The 17,556-nt window shown below is 50.6% G+C and overlaps 1 pseudogene across 1 annotated transcript; it reads left to right on the top strand.

Annotated features, from left to right (window-relative positions):
- Window positions 1–2,075: 2,075 nt before the first annotated feature.
- On the top strand, window positions 2,076–6,599 carry LOC308611126 (phosphoethanolamine/phosphocholine phosphatase-like; annotated as a pseudogene). Its single transcript has 2 exons — window positions 2,076–3,432; window positions 6,168–6,599. The product of its transcript is annotated as a phosphoethanolamine/phosphocholine phosphatase-like (transcript).
- The last annotated feature ends 10,957 nt before the right edge of the window (window positions 6,600–17,556 follow it).

Raw genomic sequence — 17,556 nt, 5'->3', positions numbered from 1 at the left:
GAGACAGTGCACACAAAGTTTTCTGGCCGGGCTGTGAAGATGAGGACCAGGTCCCACCTGTGCCAATGAAGCAGGCGTCTCACCTGGATTAGTCTCCGGGCTGTTGAAGGTGGACTGAAGGTCAGACAGTCCAGAGGCCAAGGGCCCCAGAGGAGGGGGGTGTGGGCACAGGTAGACCAGGAGCAGCTGCCCATCTGGTCAGGAGAGTCCAACAACCCAGGACTTTCTGGTTCCTGGGGGGAGGAGAGGGCAGAGGCAGTGGGGGCCCAAAGACAGGTCTTGCTTCACCTCTGGATGGAGCCACTCAGGTGAGCCCAGGTTTTGAGGGATGAGTTAAAGGATGCAGGCTAGAGGGTCAGGGTTAGAGGATCAGGTTAGACGGTCTGAGTCAGGGTCAGGGTAAGGGTTGGGAGTTTACAGGTCAAGGTCGAGTATCTAGGGGCTAGGGGTTAGGAGCCTTAGGGTTTAGGATTAGAGATTAGGAGGTTAGGGTTAGGGAGTGAACAGTAGAGATTTGGGCGTTAGGGTTAGTGGGTTAGTGTTAAGCACAGCTGACCCACGGCCCCCCTAACCCCACATGTCTGAGTGGACAGGACTTGCCTGGGGTCACTCACGAGTGGGGGTTCACCTGGGCCGCTGGTTATCTACCCCCGTCCTGGAACCTGAGAGCAGAAGAACGAAACGTCTGCTCGGGTCACTGACTTTCAAATCCAACTCAACCTCAGTCAATGGCTGTTAGGGCCTCAGAAGCCCACAGGGCTCCCTCCTACCATCTGAACTGGAAAGAGTAGTGCTGGCCCCACTTGGCCTGGGCAGCCCGGGTCCAGCACAGGCCTGACTGAGCTCACTCCATGGTCATGTTATGAATTTATATAGAACTTGGTGCAGCGACCTACCAGCCCCCAGGTGCTGCCTCCTGAGGGCTGGTGGGGCCCTCCTGGGACTGCAGGCATCCTTTGTCCCATCTGAGTGGGCATCAGTAGACATCAAGTCTCAGGACAGCCCTTGACCTCTGACCATCCAGGCAGTCACCTATGGTCCTCCAGCTCAGGCCAGTCTGGTCCCTGTCAAGCCCCTGTGGCCAATTACTGAGCTGACCTTGCTGCTGGCAATTGAACAGCTACCTGGGCAGCACAGACAGCCCTTTGGGATGTTTCAGTTACTAACATGCATGTGGTTGAGAAAAGGGCCTCCCCCTCACAGGCCCATAGCCTGCCAAGTGAGGTAATAACCGTCTAAACATTTGAGTGTGTCCCTGACATAACAACCATACAGCAGACCATGGCCTTGCAATCCTTTGGGCTTCCAGCTGTAACAAACTTTTGATATTCATACTCATTAAGAGTCAAAGATACGGGAGCAACTGGGCCACCCAATGGACAGTTTGACACTGAGGCCGCATGGTCTTGGAGATCCACATGCACCCATGTGGTCTCTGAAAGCTGCCCATGATGGATTCCATGATACGGCATAATCCTTGAGCCTCCCACTGCTTCATTGAGCAAGAATTTGCTAACCACCATAGCATTTAGTCTCTGCTCTTTGTAAAGGAGAGAGGAGACTGGATAAATGAGCAGTATTGTTCTTGGGGGATGGGTGAGTCATGTGGCCAGGGGGCAGGTGTGACTCCTGGGCTCCCGCCACCAGAGACATCAAGGAGGGCTGTGCCTTTTGCAAGAGGAAGAGGTTCTTGCTGTTGTGGACGGACAGCAAGAGCACTGGATGGGTGGCTGCAGCCCCTGACCCTAAATCAGCCCCGTCCTTCCTTGGCCTTCAGATCCCACAGCTGTGCAGTGGGCCGTCAGTGGTGTGGAATCTGCCGCTTTCCCCAGTCCAGCATCTGTTCTCATGCCAAAGTCCAGAACCTCAGCTTTCCTTTGGGAACTTCTTACTTGTTTCCAGTCCAAACAGTTCCAGAGGGCTGATGCTACGTTCCACCCACCTTGAAGATGGGCATATGATCCACATCTAGCCAATCCCATGTTCCATCCTGTGGGTGCTCTGATGGGTTCAAGGACGATGCTATGATCCAAACCAGGCCAGTGACGTTAATTTTATTTCATTTTTTGGCCATACTGTGCACGCGGGATTTTAGTTCCCTGACCAAGGATTGAACCTGTGCCCCCTACATTGGGAGCTCAGAGTGTTAACCACTGGACCACCAGGGAAGTCCCATCCCCTCATTTTCAAAACTGCTATTGATTTAAAGCACACAAGATGGTTGTGATATGAGTGGCCTTTTCAGTATGACTTCTTTGACTTAGAATGTTTTCAATGTTTATCCATGTTGTAACATGTATTATCAGTGTTTCATTCATTTTTTTATTGTGGTTAAAAATACATAACATGGGGATGGGGGGCAAGTGGAGGGAACGGCCCAGATGCACACCATTCACGGACCCTCTGGACTGGAAGGACTCGTGAGAGCCGGAGCCCAGAAATCCGGGGATGGATAAGATGCAGCGTCCCCTCCAATTCCCGTAAGCGCCCCTTGCTCCATCCTGCACCCAAATACCTCAGCTAGGCCCTCTCCCCACTCTTGACACTCCAGACTCAGCCGGGACAGACCTCTGCAGCCGCCACTCCCCACCCTGCAGGAGAAGCTCAGAGGTCCTGTCCCCCTTTCCTCTGAGGGACTCTTTTTGGTGACCACAAAAGGATTTGGTCGCTCAGGACAAAGCTGGTAGAGGACAGTGGGATGGCTGTGCCCGGCGCGCCACGCTTCCTCCTGACCTTCGACTTGGACGAGAGTATCGTGGACGAAAACAGCAACGACTCCGTCGTGCACGTGCCGCGGTGGGCCAGCGGCTGCCTGAGAGCCTGCGTGCCACCTAGCGCGAGGGCTTCTACAACGAGTACATGCAGCGCGTCTTCCAGTACCTGGGCGAGCAGGGAGTGCGGCCGCGGGACCTGCGCGCCATCTACGAGGCCATCCCCCTGTCACCCGGCACGGGCGGGCTGCTGCAGTTTGTGGCCAAGCAGGGTGCCTGCTTTGAGGTTATTCTCATCTCAGACGCCAACACCTTTGGCATGGAGAGTGCGCTGTGCGCCGCCGGCCACCACGGCCTGTTCTGCCGCATCTTCAGCAACCCGTCGGGGCCCGACCCTTGGGGGCTGCTGGCGCTGCAGCCCTTCCACGCGCACAGCTGCGCTCGCTGCCCCGCCAACATGTGCCAGCACAAGGTGCTCAGCGACTATCTGCGCGAGCAGGCCGACGACGGCCTGCCCTTCAAGCACCTTTTCTACGTGAGCAACGGCGCCAACGACTTCTGCCCCATGGGGCTGCTGGCAGGCGGCGACGTGGCCTTCCCGCGCCGCCACTACCCCATGCACCGCCTTATGCAGGAGGCGCAGAAGGCCGAGCCCAGCTCCTTCCGCGCCAGGGTGGTGCCCTGGGAAACCTCCACCGAAGTGCACCTACACCTGCATCAGGTGCTGAGGACGTGGCCTGCAGGGGCCACCCGGGCGGGGAGGGCGTGGGGCGGTGGGGGTCGGGAAAGAGAAAGCTAGTTTTATTACTCCCTTTCCCTTTCGTTTCAGTATATCCCTCCAGGATTTCCCGGAATCCCAGGTTGGTCCATTTGGGGACTGGAGGAGAGAGTTGGGAGCTGTCCCCATCTGTGCAGTTAACCCAGCTCGGCTGCCTCCCCCAGTTCCACTGCAAGCGAATTCCGGAGTCCGGCCGCAGCAGCGTGGCGCGCATATCTGAGCAGGCAGCAGTGTTTCCACAAACCTTGTCCTCTCAGTTGGGAGGACGGGGTTCCCTGTCAGGGTCGAGAAGGAACATGTCCCGCCGCGTTGCGGTTAACTGTTGCCTTGGGCTGCGTGGCCTCCCTCCTCCAGTCTTCTGTCCAGAGGACCTAGGCCCCGAAATGTTTCCCCCCACCTCCCCCGCACTGGACTCCCCACAGAGAGAGGTGGTGCTCCCTACCAACGGTCCCAGGCCTAGATCTTGCTTTACCTACTGTGACTACACTACACTCCTTGCCTCCCCCAACCCCACCCTGTAAGCATCCCCACAGGATAAAAAGCTGGAGGGAACGGTCACCTCCTGTTGGTGGAAAGAGGTAGCACACTGTCCCGGGGCTCGGGTCTGGCCAGCCAGGGACCTCACAGAGCCCGAAGATGTCTCCTTGCAGCACAGCCTCGTCTATGCAGCAAGAAAGCAGGGACTTAACCAAGGTCGCCCCACTGACTGGGCCCTTTTGAGCCCCCCTCCTCCCGTATGGAAGAGAAAGCCATGATGCTTTAAAGCAGAGCCAGTGGAAACCCAAGGCCCACCTCCCTCTTCTGGGGTTTCAGAGCTGTGAAGGAGGTGAAGGGGCAGAGGTGAGCGAGGTGTCTCACGCTGCCGTCTGGGGGATGAGGGCGAGGTGAGCTCTGCTCTCAGAGAGCCCCACTTAAGTGAGGGAGCTGGTCCCCACTCTTGGAGGAGTGCCCAGCCTGGGGCACCAAGACTGAATACACAACAAAGTAGGCAACAGGCAAAAGAGCAGGGTGCGGCCCACCTTCGCAGAGGGGCACAGGGGTCTAGTGTGGAGGGCTCAGTGAGCACCGAGGAGATGGGAGATACTGCTGCTTAGGGCAGGCAGAGGAGGCTCAGTTAGCAGGAGCCTTACAGGTGGGTTGCCTTTCAGTCCCTCGGCCCGCTAGCCCTGCAGGGCAATCATCAGGAGGTCATCAGAATTTTATTCAAAGTTGGCACTTGCAGCTGGACACCCTGTCTTGCATGGCGTAAGGGTTCCCTGTGGATAAGGTCACCAAGCTCCTTGGCTTCCAGTTCTTTCCTGTCTCCAGCAGGCCTCTGGGTGCCTCCTCTTCTTCACCCGGACGCCTTCCCACTGCAATGGGGGAAAGGAAGAGACACAGCTCACAGCCCAGGAGGCGTGCCGGTCTGGTCCAGTCTTGACTGGAGCAGGCTTTGGTGTGGGACTCAAGAGGCTCACTCAAGGCGGTGCTTGGGTCAGCATCCCAGAGATCCCAGGTTGTCAGCAGCTGGGCTGCGCATAGTTCCTGGGGAAGAATCCAGACCCCTCTGAGCCGATGCCCTCACAGAAGCCATCGGAGTAGTGGCGGGTGATGCAGATAATGGTGCCCTCAGAGAAGGAGAGTTCATTGTCCTTGTGGCGGGTGTATGGGTACAGTGTCATTACTGCAGGGCGGGAGGCGAGGGGTGCCGTGAGACGTGCCTCCTGCCCCGCCACAGGGATGCTTGTGCCCACATACTGGACTCTAGGGGGCAATGTGGGGAGTGGGGCAGGAGATGCCTTCTTCAAAGCCCCAGGACTCCTCCCCAGCTGAGCTAATACTCAGTATCAGGCCAGCTGCTTCCCTCCTCTGTGGGGGTGCGGTGGCGTGGAATAAAAGGCTCCACAAGTGTGACACAAGCCATCCCCTCCACTCCAAGAAACTTCAGTGTTTGAGAGCAGGGCCCCAGGATGTACCCATGTTTTGTAATCTGCTTTCAGCCCCCGTTCATCCTGGTCTTTCCACAATGTCTCTGGCAGGTGCTGGAGGTATTGCTCAGTAGGTGCTCTAGTAGGTGCTCAGTAAATACAGCAACATTGAACAGTGTAGACTTGGCCGAGTGAGCCTTCGGCAAGTCACTTAGTTTAACCTCTCAGGCTCAGCTTCGTCTGTTAAATTGGAGTGTGAAGATCCTAGGAGGTTAAGTAAAAGTGAGAAAATGGATGAGAAGCTTCGACTCTGGGGTCTGGTATAAAGCAGGGGCTAAATTATGTTAAAACCCCCCACATAACATTTGCCATTTAAATCATTTTGAGCATACAGTTCTATGGCATTAATTACATTCACGTTGTACAAATATTCTCAGCATCCACCTCCGGAAGTTATTTTCCCTATGGAAAATTCTGTATCAGTTTCTCTAAATTTTTGCCAACATTTGTTATTTTTAGCTTTCTTGATTGTAGGCTTTCTAGTGTGTGGAGGGGTCGGCGTTGTGGTGTTAACTTGCATTTCATCACGACTAATGACGATTAACATCTCTTCATGTGCTTGCTGACCATTTGTATGTCTTATCTGGAGAAGGGTCTTTTGAAGCCCTTTTTCCATTTAAAACATTGGGTTGTTTGCCGAGTCCTGCCAAGCGCTCCTCCTGGCGGCGTTGGTGTCGGTGAGTCCAGCCTGGAGCCGTCTCCGCGCTGCAGGGGCCCGCGCCCGGGGGCATCGCTAGCTGCCTCTCAGGAGAGGAGACGCCCGCCCCCCGTGCCTGGAGCGCCGAGATCGTGCTGCGCCGCGCGGACGCGGCGCCGGCGGGGCGGGTCTTGCTAGGCATTGGGTGCGGGTCACCTGAGCGCGGCGGCGGTTTGCGCGCCTCTCCTGGAGAAGAATGTCCTGCAAGTGGGCGTTCCGGCGCCTGTGCCTGGAGCGCCGTGATTGTGCTGCGCCGCGCGGACGCGGCGCCGGCGGGGCGGGTCTTGCTCGGCATTGGCTGTGGGTCACCTGAGCGCGGCGGTGGTCTGCGCGCCTCTGCCGGAAGAGAGTGTCTTGGAAGTGGGCGTCCCGGCCAGAGCACACCTGGCGCGGGGCGTCCTCGGGGCTCCTCGCCGTCGGCACCACGCGAGCTGGCGGGGGTCTAGGAAGCCAGTGCTCGGCGGCTGGGAACGACCCGTCCCGTGGGTCCCTGGCACCCCAGCGGCATCCGAGCGCGGAGCGGAGGGCTGCGGACCGCAGGTAAGGGGACGGGGGTTGGTGGGGGTGGGTGGAGGAAGGAACGAGGAATTACACCAGAGCTGTTTGGTACAGGGGCAGAAACAGAAAACTCAGACGTACCCCTGCAGAGGCCATGGGAGTTAAGTTGTAAATGCTGCTGGCTTTCAGTAGCCGGCAGCCATTCTCTTCCTGTAGCTGATGGGATACAAAGCTCTACTGGGTTGTTCTTTGCACGGGATAGTCTTGTTTTGCAGAAATTCAGCTCAGAGCCATCCTTGATGTGTAAGTGTAAGGTCGGATCTTAACAAACGGCATCGCGAAACAGAGGAAAGCTTCAAGTGAGCTTTATTAGGGGGCGCTCCCGGGCGAGGTTCACTGGTCGAGAGAAAGGGACCAGAGAAGTCGCCCCCGGGCGAGGGCTGGGCAAGATTTTATAGGGGAAGAAGGGAAAGGGGTGTGGTGAATCTGGGAGGGCGCAGGGAATTCCTTATCTGGTGGTCTCTTCGGGTGTCGTGGCACTATCTGATGCCGATTACATCAGTCTTGGGACCGCTAGTCCCGTCCCTCGAAAGGCGGGAAGGCTGGGCCGGGTGGAAATCCCCCAGGTCAGTTCCTGGAACTGGGTGGTCCGGAATGTCTCCAGGTCAGTTTCTGGAACTGGGTGGTCCGGAGAGTTTCGGTCTGATGCAACCTGTGAATCTGATTGCGTCCCCCTGCCTCTGGCCAGTTGGCCTTACATCCCGACATCTTTGGTGTAATGGGGCGGCGTTCCGATCTCTGGCTACTTCATGCTGAATGGGGGCGTCGAAAGGGGAGTCGGGCGACCAGAGGTCCGAGGCTTAGGGGAGACCAGTGGGGGTTTCTGTAGGAAGTAAGGTGTAAGGACCGAGGAACATTTGGTTTGTGGCCACCCAAGAGACTTCCTCCATGGGCCGGCGAAGGAACTTAAGAAAACGGGGGGCAAACATGAGCAAGATACAGATGAGAATTAAGGGGCCTCAGATTGGTGTTAGCCAGGTATAGAGGGTGGATCGCCACCAATCGGGAATTGGGGAGGCGGACTGTTGGTGTTTGCGTTGGAGTTCTTCTCTTAAGCGATGGAGGGCGTTTACAGCAGCATTCCTCCTGTAGGAAGAAGCAGGTACCTCCTTTGTCGGCCGTCAGGAGATCCAGGGCTCGTCGATTCTGGAGAGCGACTCGGGCTATGGAGGTGATTTGGCACTGGAGAGAGGAGATGGAGGCGGCGGAGCCTTCAATGGCTAGCTGGAGCTTATGTTCTAAGTCGCGGGATGTTGAAACACTGTGTTAGAGCTCCCCCCCGCCCCCCGAGGCCTGCAGCGACCAGGGAGGAGGCGAGAGAGATGCCTGCGACCAGAGGAAGAAAGATAGCTCTTTTTTGTCGGGTAAGGGGCGGCGTGATTAGCGAGGAAAATTCGGCTTGGCTATACAGTGTGAGTTGTGGGACGAGAGTAACGGGGATACATGGGAAGGGGGAGGAAGAATTGATCTCTTTTGTGAGGGAACCATTGCACCACAAAAACATGCCTGGTGGTGCTTCAATTGATGTGTTTACCGTGAGGGATGTGTTGCAAAGAAACCCGGTATCAGCTAGATTTGGGTGGCTGCCGTAACAGATGATGAGATTTTTTTGAATCAAGGAATATGGGGACTTTTAACGGGGAAAAAGGTGGGTTTTGGGATGTGTAGGAAGTAGAATTGAAGGGTTGGTCGAGTGGGACAGCAGCCAAGGGTGGCCGGCCAAGCGAGGCACATAGAAAGCAGTCGGAGATGTTACCTATTCCTGTGTGGTTGAGTATCTGTAGTGTTTGTTTGGTCAGTTCGGCTGCTGCTGCTAGGGCCCGAAGGCATGGTTGCCATCCCCGAATGGTTGGGTCTAGCTGTTTGGAGAGGTAAGCCACGGGGCGGTAGGAAGGCTCAACAGGCTGGGCAAGGAGTCCAGTGGCTATTCCAGCCCGTTCATCTACAAAAAGGTGAAAAGGTTGGTTTTGGTTGGGCAGAGAAAGGGGAGAAGATATCAGAGCATTACAGAGGGTGAGAAAGGCCTGTCGAACGGCGGAAGGAGAGGTGAGGGGTCCTTGAGGAGTTTCTTTAGCGGCTAGATATAAGGGTTTAGCGAGGAGAGCAAAGTTAGGGATCCAGTGTCGGAAAAATCCTATAAGGCCCAAAAAAGAATTTGTTCCGCTGTTTCCGGAGGCTGGAGTTCACGGATAATCCGGGTGCGATCGGCTGTTAGACCTTTGGTGGTGGGGGTAAGGTGGAGCCCCAGGTAGGTTACAGAAGATACAGATAACTGAGCCTTGGCTGGAGACCCGATAACCACGAGAGCCAAGGTAACTGAGGAGATCTGCAGTATGTTGTCTTGAGAGGCTGAGATGGGCTACAAAGCAGGAGGTCATCTACATATTGAAGGAGTGTGCTGGGGGTACCGGAGCAGGAAGTGAGGTCCTGTGCCAGTGCCTGACCGAAGAGGTGAGGACTCTCGCGGAAGCCCTGGGGAAGAACTGTCCAGGTGAGCTGACTGGAAGTATGAGTATCCGGATCCGTCCAGGTAAAGGTGAAGAGGAAATACGAGTCAGGATGTAGGGGGATAGTGAAAAAGGCATCTTTGAGATCTAGAACCGTAAAGTGGGTTGTGGATGGGGGGATATGGGAGAGCAAGGTGTATGGGTTTGGTACTACTGGGTGGAGAGGGATTATGGCTTCATTGATTAGGAGGAGGTCCTGGACTAGGCGATAATCCCCAGAGGCCTTGCGGACAGGCAGGATGGGGGTGTTTCAGGGAGTCAGTGGGGATAAGGAGTCCCTGGTTTAGGAGTCTGGTGATAATAGGTTGTAGGCCCCTAAGGTGAGTCTCAGAGATGGGAAATTGGGGCCTTGATGGAAATTTGGAGAGGTCCTTTAGGCGGATGAGGACGGGGGAATGGTGTGTTGCTATTATGGGCTTAGAAGCATCCTAGACATGGGGATTGATTGGGTTCCGTGTGATTGGAAGAGGGGGATAGGAGGGGGAGGGTTCTAGAGACAGGCCGAGAAGAGGAAGCAGGAGTTGGGAGGAGGGGACCTTAGGGTCAAGTCTATCCAGCTGGAGGGAGGCCCCTAAGTGGAAAAGGACATCTCGGCCTAGCAAGGGAACTGGGCAGGATGGTATGACTAAGAAGGAATGAGTAAAAGGGAGTCCTTCGATATGACATGGGAGTGGACCGGTCTGGAGTGGGAAGGATGGTTTGCCATCAATACCCATGACCGAGATCTGGGAAGGAGAAACTGGCTCGGAATAAGTAGGCAGGACCGAATAGGTAGCCCCCGTGTCCCCCAGAAATGAGATGGGCTTACCCGCTACCTGTAGCGTTACCCTGGGCTCGGTGAGGGTGATGGGGGTCTTCGAGTCCGGGTGCTGTCAGTCGTCAGCCAATCCCAGCAGTTCGAGTGGTAATGCCATTGGGTCGGCCTGCCCCCCACGTGGAGACGCTGAGGGAGGGCCAGTCGTAAGGCAGTCACTCTTCCAGTGGCCCGTTAACCCGCAGCTGGGACAGGGCTTAGAAGGAGGTCGGGGATGGGGACATTGGCGAGCCCAGTGGCCTTTTCCGCATTTGAAGCAGGCCCCCGGCGGGGTTGCCTTTTGCAGACCCCATGGATGCTGTGATACATGGGAGATGGCCGGCCTTAGGGCGGCTACAAGAGGTTGGGTTTGGAGGGCCACCTTCTGGTGCATCCGAGCCTGTCAGCTGGATCCTGCCAAATCCTCACGGCCAGTGTAGACTTTAAAGGCCATCTTTACCAGATCTCGAATAGGGGTTTGAGGGCCATCTTCTGCCCGTTTTAATTTCTTTCGGATGTCTGGGGCTGACTGGGTGATAAAATGGGTGGCTAGGACCGCTGCCCCTGCCGGGGTGTCGGGATCCAGCTGGGTGTAGAAAGTTAAGGCCGCTGTAAGGAGATAGAGAAAGATAGCTGGATTTTCGTTAGGTTCTTGGATTATCTCTTTAGTTTTTCAAAATTGACTACCTTATGAGCAGCAGCCTGCATGCCAGCCAGGAGGCACTGGATCATGAGGTCGTGTTTATGACGGCCATCTTGGCCATCCTGATAAGTCCAGCCTGGATTGGTACCAGGTACAGCAGTCACTCCGACAGGCATGGAGTTGTCAGTAAGGTGAACCTGATCTGCATGGTTTCGGGCAGCAGTTTGAATTCTCTTTCCCTCTCATCAGGGGTCAGAGTAGAAGATAGGATCACAGAGATATCATACCAGGTTAGATCGTAAGCTTGAGAGAGGTAGCAATATTATTTGATGTAGCGGGAAGAGTCCGCCGAAAAGGAGCCTAATCGCGTTTCTATTTGAGAGAGAACTTGGAGGGAAAAGGGAACATGAACTCTAACTAATCCTTCCGCTCCTTCTACCTCCCTCAGAGGGCAGAGGAGATTTGGATCTTGGGAGTCGGGAGAGCGTGTATGTGCACTAATTGGCGAAGCAAGAGGCAAGGGAGGAGAAACCGTTGAGGGAGGCGGGGGAGCGGTTGGATGGGCCGGAGCGGCTGCGGGATGAGGAGGGACCGCTTCCGGGTTGGGTGGAGGCTGGAGAGGAGCTCTGGAGGGGGGAGAGGTGAGAGATTCGGGTGGGTCGCCTAGTGGAGAGGAGTCATCATCAAAGGAAATTAGGGGCTTGGATGTAGGAGATGCCTGTTTGGCAGGAAAGATCTGGGAAGTGGAACAATCGACGTAGAGGGAGGGGCGGGAGCATAAATACCAGAAGGCCTGAACATAGGGGACCTCGGATCATTTGCCCATCCTGCGGCAGTAATTATCTAGATCACGGAGGATGTTAAAATTGAAAGTCCCTTCAGGAGGCCATTTGGATTGACTGTCTAGAGAATATTGTGGCCTGGCCACAGTGGAATAGAAAATAAGCCGTCGGCAACGGAGAACTTGGGAGAAACCGAGGGCTGTAAAATTGGCTAGGAGACACCCCAGGGGTGTCTTAGAATCTGGTTTCGATTCTGAGGTTCCCATGACCCCCAGTCTGTCCCTGAGTGAATGGAGGAGGAGAGAGGCGTGCCTGGTCTCAGTCTCCAATTCACGGCAGGTCGGAGAGCAGTCAGGTGATTGGGACGTCTCCACAGTTCCATAGACCTTACTTGCTATATGGTCGGTCTTTTGATATATGTATTTAATAGGTATTTGTACATGTATGGTAACCCTAATCTTAATTTTTCCATTCACCCCACCTATCCTTTTAGATAAGCATACTTCTAAGTCTGTGAGTGTCTTTCTCTGTGGAAATATGTTCATTTGTGTTAGTTATTAGTTAACACCTATAAGTGATATCATAGGATATAGGTTTTTGCTTTCTGACTTACCTCATGTTCTGTGATTATCTCCAAGCTCATCTATGGTGCTTCAAATAGCAGTGTTTCATTGTTTTCCATGGCTAATATTCTGTTCATCTGTTGATGGACATTTTGGTTGCTTCACTGTCTTGGCTATTGTGAATAAGGCTGCAGTGCAGATTTTGCAGCCCGGGTCTTATCGATTCAGGTCTCAGGTGAGAGGCCCAGTGGTGTGACTGCTGGATTGAATGGTACCTCGATTTTTATTTTAATTGCAGCTCCCTTCTGTTCTCATTATTGGCTGTTACCACTTTACATCTCACCAGAAGCTAGAGGGTACAGTGTTCTCTAAAACCCCTTCAATATTTATTGTTTGTAGTCTTTTTGCTGATGGCCAGTTGAGTGGTGTGAGTTGAAACCTTTTTGTAGATTACATTTGCACGAGTCTAATAATTACTGAGGTTGGGCTTTTATCCATTTTCCTTTTTTTAAAAGAGTGAGCCAAATTAACCTCTTCATATTATTTTCTTGAAAAATTTGCAGTTTTGAATTTTTTTGGCCATTCCCTACCTCCGCACAGTTGTTTAGGGCAGGTGTCCTTTACAGCCCTGAGTCCTTGTGAATGTTAAGTGACCATTAGCTGTGGGTTTAAAGTTGCTCTTGTGGGAAACGGCCACAAGGCGGCAGCATTTCTACATTTCCAACTCTGGGTTTTTGGGCAACAGAGCTTTCCTGGAAATCGTGTTAGTAAGCTGCAAATTAGAGTGGAATGTGCCAGCGAAAAGCCCCAAGAGTTTATATCTCCTAAATTATTGTTTGTTTTTTAAATTTAATTTTTATTATCAGAGCAAATTTGATAAAAATGTAGATTCTCCTAGGTGTACAGTCTCCGGTTCATCCTATCAATGTATCTGTCTATTCCTCTTTGGATCCTTTCCCGTGTATGTTATTATAGAGTGTTGAGTAGACCTCTCTTCGTATTCCATAGGTATTGTGTGATTATATATTTCATATGTATTAGTACATGTCTGTTAACCCCCATATCCTAATTCATACATTCCTTACACCTTTCCATTTGGTTAAACATAATTTGGTTTTCTGAATCTATGTGTGTCCTTCTCTTGGAAATTATTTCATGGGTATCAATTTTTAGGTCACACCTATAAGTGATGTCATAGGATGTCTGTCTTTCGGTTTCTTTCTTACTTCAAGTTGGGTGATTATCTGTAGATCCTTCTATAGTGGTGCCAACGGCACTGTTCCATGCTTTTTCATGGCTAATATTCCATTGTGTACATGGACGACTTCTTCTTGGTGCATTTTTCTGTTGATAGACATTTTGGTTTCTTCCAGGTCTTGGGATGGTACATGTTGCTGCAGTGCAGGATTGCCAGCCTGTGTCTTTTTGATTCTGGTCTACTCAGGTGATAGGCCCATTAGTGGGCCTACCAGATCACATGGTAGCTCCATTTTTACCCTTAAACGCACCTCCATTCTGTTCTCACTACTGGCTGTTACCAGGTTACATCACACCAGCAGCTAAAGGGTACAGAGTCCTCTAAAACCCCTTCAGCATTTATTCTTTGTAGACTTTTTTTTGCTGATGATCATCCTGAAGGCTGTGAGGTGAAAGTCTCTGTACACTGGATTTGCATGGCTTTATTAATTCCTGATGTTCAGCCTTTTTCCATTCCCGTTTTTTTAACAAAAAAAGAAAGAAAGAAAAAGAAACAGAACACAAATGTGCGTAAAATATGCCTCTTGAAACTGTCGGTTTGAAATATGGACGTCTTTTGAATTTTTTGGTCGATATATGACCCCAGGATTTGTTTTCAGGGCAGGTGTCATTTACAGGCCTGCAATGATTTTGAATATCAACTGACCATTAGCGCTGGGATTAAAGCTGCTGTTGTGTGAAACGGCCACAAGGTGGCAGCATTTCTCCCTTACCAAATCTGGTTACTAGGGCAGCAGAGCCTCAATGGAAGTCGTGTTCTAGGTTGTAATTTAGAATGGAATATCCCGGGAGAAAGCTCCTTAAGTTTGTCTCACAACTTCTTGTTCGTTTTTTTAATATAATTTTTATTTTTTATCACAGCAAGTTTGATTTCAATATTTGGCTTGTTCTAGGTGTGCAAGATGTCGTTCTTGTACACATAAACATACGTGTATTCTTCCTGGGATCGTTGCCCATGTACGTTACGACAGAATGTTGAGTACTCTTCTCTTGGTATTCTGTAGGTCTTTGGTGATTATATATTTCACCTGTGTTTGTATACGTCTGTTAACCCCAATATCCTAATGTATCCAATCCACACAAATTTCCATTGGTGAAACATAAGTTTGTTGAATGAATCTGTGATTGCCCTTCTCTGTGGAGATATCTTCACTGGTATCAATTTATAGGTAACACCTGTAAGTGATATCATACGATATGTGTATTTCCCTTTCTGATTTACTACATGTTGTGTGATTACCTCTAGACTCATCTACGGTGCTGCAAATGGCATTGTGTCCTTTTTTTCCTTGGCTAATATTCCGTCTGTACATGTACCAGTTAGTCTTTTTCCACTCATCTGTTGATGGACTTTTTGGTTGCTTCCATGCCTTGGCTATTGTAATGCTGCGGCAATGCACATATGCCTGCCTGTGTCTTTCCAATTATGTCTTCTTAGGTTATAGGCCCAGGGGTGGGCCTGCTGAATCATATGGTAGCAAAATGTTTACCTTGTAAAGGCACCTCCATTCTGTTCTCATTAGTGGCTCTTACCAGGTTACGTCCCACTTAAAGTTGAGGGTATGCACTTCTCCACAACACCTTCAGCGTTTATTGTTTGTAGATTTTTGCTGATGTTTATTCTGACTAGTGTGTTCTGATACCTGTTTGTGGTTGGATTTGCATGTGTCTCATAATCCCTTGAAATTGAGCTTTCTGGCATGTCCTTTTATTCTTCAAACTGTGAGTACAGCTTACCTCTTCAAATTGTTTTCGTGACGTATGTGTGATATTTAGAAATATTTTGGCCATTACCTCCCACAAGACATTTTGAGGGCAGGTTTCATTTACAGCCCTCCAGTACTGGTGCATATGAAGTGACCCTTAGCACAGGTTTTAAAGATGCTGTTGCAGGTCAAGGCCAGAGGGCGGCAGCATTTCTGCTTTTGCCAATCTGGTAACTAGGGAAAAAGATCTTCCTGGCAGTGGTGTTCCTCGGTTATAAATTAGAGTGGAATGTGCCCGGATAAACCCCCAAAAGCTGATGTCTCCTTACCTATGTTTGTTTTCTAAATTGAATTTATATTTTTTTTATTGGAGTCATATTCCATTGTGTACATGGACCACTTCTTTCTGCATTCCTCTGTTGATGGACATTTTCGTAGCTTGCAAGTGTTGGCTATGGTAAATATTGTTGGAGTGCAAGATTGCTAGCCTGTGTCTATTTTTTTTTTTTTTTTTTGCGGTACGTGGGCATCTCTCTGCCGTGGCCCCTCCCATTGCAGAGCACAGGCTCCGGACACACAGGCCCAGCAGCCATAGCTCACGGGACCAGCCACTCCACGGCATGTGGGATTTTCCTGAAACAGGGCATGAACCCGTGTCCCTTGCATCGCCGGTGGACTGTCAACCAGTGTGCCTCCAGTGAAGCCCAGCCTGTGTCTTTTTGATTCTCATCCTCTCAGGTGATAGGCCCAGCAGTGGGTTTGCTTGATTGAATGGTAGCTCAGTATTTACCTTTTCAAGGCACCTCCTTTGTGTTTTCCTTACTGGCTCTTACCATGTCCCACGTTGAACCAAGGGTAGGCATTTCTCGACAACCCCTTCAGCATTTATTGTTTGCAGAATTTTTGCTGATGGCCATTCTGACTGGTGTGAGCTGATAGGATTTTTGTAATTTGGATTTACATGTCTTTAATTATTCCTAATGTTCAGCATTTGTCCACACCTTTTTTTTAACATCTTTATTGCAGTATAATTGCTTTACAATGGTGTGTTAGTTTCTGCTTTATAACAAAGTGAATCAGCTGTACATATACATATATCCCCATATCTCCTCCCTCTTGCATCTCCCTCCCTCCCACCCTCCCTATCCCAACACTCTAGGTGGTCACAAAGCACCGAGCTGATCTCCCTGTGCTACGAGCTGATCTCCCTGTGCTACGTGGATGCTTCCCACTAGCTATCTGTTTTACATATGGTTAAGGACACGGGTAGGGGGAAGGGTAAGCTGGGACAAAGTGAGAGAGTTGCATGGACTTATATATACTACCATATGTCCACACCTTTTAAAATTTCTGTTAAAAAGTGAAAAAAAAAACCGGAGAGTACAATTAACCACCTGAAATTGTCTTCTTGTAAGGTTGCCGTCAAAATTGAATTTTTTGGTCAATTTTCGACCCCAGGATTGTTTTTTAGGGCAGGTGTCATTCACAGGCCTGTAATGAGTGTGAATATTTAGTGACCATTATTAGCACTGGGTTTAAAACTGCTGTTGTGGGAAACGGCCACAAGGCGGCAGCATTTTTCCATTCCCAAATCTGGTTACTAGGGCAGCAGAGCCTTTCTGGAAGTCCTGTGCCTAGGCTGTAAATTAAAATGGAATGTGCCAGGAGAAACCCCCATAAGTTTATCTTACATTAATTCTTGTTCGTTGTTTTAGTTTTTTAATCAGGGTAATGATTAGAATATTGTTTGTCCTAGGTGTACACAATCTGGTTCATTTGTGCATTTTATATATATATATATATATATATATATATATGTATTCCTGTACAGAGCCAATTCCCATGTAAATTATTGCAGAGTGTTCCATAGACCTCCCTTGCTATATGGTCGGTACACGTATGGTAACCCTAATCTTAATTTTTCCATTCACCCCACCATTCCTTTTAGATAAGCATAGTTTATTTTCTAAGTCTGTGAGTGTCTTTCTCTGTGGAAATATATTCATTTGTGTCAGTTGTTAGATAACGCCTATAAGTGGTATCATAGGATATGTCTTTTGCTTTCCGACTTACCTCATGTTCTGTGATTATCTACAGGATCAACTATGGTGCCTCAAAGAGCAGTGTTTCATTGTTTTCCATGGCGAATATTCCATTTTGTACATGGACCACTCCTTCTTTTTCCACTCATCTGGTGACGGACATTTTGGTTACCTCCATGTCTTGGTTATTGTGAAAATTCCTGTAGTGCGGTTGTTGAAGCCTGTGCCTTCTCGACTCTGGACTTCTCAGGTGAGAGGCTCAGCAGTGGGCCTGCTGAATGGAATGGTGGCTCAATTTTTACGTTTAAACGCAGCTCCTTTCTCTTCTCATTATTTGCTGTTACCACTTTACATCTCACCAGAAGCTAGAGGGTACAGTGTTCTCTAAAACCCCTTCAGCATTTATTGCTTGTAGACTTTTTGCTGATGGTAGTTGACATGTGTGAGTTGAAAATTTTTGGAGGTTAGACTTGCATGAGTCTTAATAATTCCTGATGTTGAGCTTTTATCCATTTTCCTCTTTTTTGAAAATGAGTAAAACTTACCCCTCCA

Source organism: Mesoplodon bidens (assembly GCF_964165515.1).
Source record: "Mesoplodon bidens genome assembly, contig: HAP1_SCAFFOLD_725, whole genome shotgun sequence".
Lineage (NCBI taxonomy): Eukaryota > Metazoa > Chordata > Mammalia > Artiodactyla > Ziphiidae > Mesoplodon > Mesoplodon bidens.
The sequence above is the reverse complement of the archived record's forward strand: the minus strand, read 5'-3'. Positions and strand labels throughout refer to the sequence as shown.